This window comes from Cynoglossus semilaevis, chromosome 12 (assembly GCF_000523025.1).
Source record: "Cynoglossus semilaevis isolate Cse_v1.0 chromosome 12, Cse_v1.0, whole genome shotgun sequence".
Classification (NCBI taxonomy): domain Eukaryota; kingdom Metazoa; phylum Chordata; class Actinopteri; order Pleuronectiformes; family Cynoglossidae; genus Cynoglossus; species Cynoglossus semilaevis.
The window spans coordinates 8,472,437-8,474,393 of record NC_024318.1 but is presented as its reverse complement, the minus strand read 5'-3'; the positions used below and the strand labels follow the sequence as shown (position 1 = coordinate 8,474,393).

The 1,957-nt window shown below is 40.1% G+C and overlaps 1 long non-coding RNA gene across 1 annotated transcript in view; it reads left to right on the top strand.

Annotated features, from left to right (window-relative positions):
• LOC112487816 (uncharacterized) overlaps positions 1-1,957 on the top strand; it is a 90,641-nt gene that overhangs the window by 5,462 nt on the left and 83,222 nt on the right. The window lies entirely within an intron of this gene.

Sequence of the window (1,957 nt, the reverse complement as noted above, 5' to 3'; positions counted from 1 at the left end):
AAAAAAAAAATTAAATTCTCCCATGTGGCCCAGTGACAAATGACTTGTGGCTCAGTACTGGTCCCCGGGCCGGTGGTTGGAGACGTCTGCTGTACAGTACAAACAGAAAAGGTGAATAAAAAGTGAAGTTGTTTGAAGTTTTTCCTATTTCAGTCTCTTCACCTGGGGTTTTTGAAAGAGTAGCCTCGGTGTTAAACTGTATTCATCTTTCCACAATGCCTGACTTCAAACATTTTTTTTTGTTCTCACAGACTTTGTTTTTCTTCTTTTTTTTTGCTGGTGCTGTGTCATCCTTGTCCTGTGTGGGTTTTCATTTTTAACTCAGCCGTACTCCTTTTAAATATCACTTTTAATTAGCCTGACAGTAGCCAACAGCATTCTGTAGATGTGCCACCCATACCCTGTGTGTGTGTGTGTGTGTGTGTGTGTCTCTAAGGATCAGCCTGAGCCTCTCCTCCACATTCTCTGTAATTAAAAACTTCACATTTACTTTTGTTTGTCCCTAAAGTAAACACATAAATGATGGACTTAATAAATGAATATAATAAGTGCTTATGTACTTAAGCTTTGGCTTCCAAGTTGATTTTTTTTTTTTTATGGACTTATCTCATTAAAAAACTGTAAAACAAACTGGGGGGAAATTATCACTTTTTTTACCTTATAAAATACAGACACTTGTAACTAAACCCAAATGGTCACATGATGTTTTTTTTAACATTTGTTATAAAACAGCATATGCAGTAAATCCATATGAAATAAAAAGAGCATAATTCATGGCCGCCTCACTTCACCCGCTCTCCCTCGCAACTCTCACGGTACATGAATGTTTGTCTCAGACGTGTGTGTGTGTGTGTGTCCTCAGCACCACACACAGCAGGCGTATGATTTATTAATTTAAAGGACTCCTTTATTCAGATGAGGCATCTGCTGCAGCCTGGAGGCTTGTTTAAGTCATGACGTAAAAAAAAAAAAAAAAACTCTGTCTTTTCTTCTTGGCGTCGACTCAGGTTAACAACAAAGTAGCACTAGTGTTAAAGTCGGACCAAAAGGACGGACAGGACGGGGACAGGCTCCTCATTTTGTACAGTGAGGTGAAATGGAGCGATAAGACAGAAATACTACACAAATACTCTGATGAAAAACAAAGACATAAAGTGAGGAGCTCCTTAAATGTTAGCTCTGTTCGCAGCCTTTATAGACATAAAGTGAGGAGCTCCTTAAATGCTAACATGTTAGCTCTGTTCGCAGCCTTTAAAATAAGTGAAATTTATCCATAATTTGAACATGAAATATCTGAGAGTAAATTTGATTTCCTTTGAGAATAAAATTGAAATTCATCAAGTATTTCTAGCAAACTATGTAGGTGGAAATATTTTCTTCAGGGTTACCACAAGTTCAGGCTGAAAATTTGCAGAACCAACTTCAAAAAATCGAATTTGTCCAGGAGAAATAAATTTAATGATTTTTATAACGTTTAATTTGTTAAAAATAAATAAAAAAAACAAATTGGATTTAGGTAAGAGAACCATAACAAACCTGAGCAAACACTGGAATGCGCTTTATTTCTCTGAACACTTGTGTTTGTTTGCCTTCCTGCTGTCCTCCACCGACTGCACGGGTTCATGTGGAAGACGACGGCTGCTTGTTGTGATGCCAGGCAGTGATTCACCGCGGATGACAGACTAAATCTGGTGCAGCTATGCCACAGCTGATATGACAAGTGCCAGCTGGGCTGCGAATGCCTCAGATATTGTGTGTATTTTCGCCCAAGTGCCAACATAACCTGCCACTAAGCTGCACTACAGCCTGGGATTTACTCCACCGCGGCTCCGAATTCTCCGAATGCAAGCACGGGTGTTGACTGAAGTCGAAGTCTGATGTTGGTGTAAGAACTCGCGAATGCACCACATGGGGTTGAAGAGAGTTGGGGGTGCGGTGGGGTGGTGGGGTGGTGGGG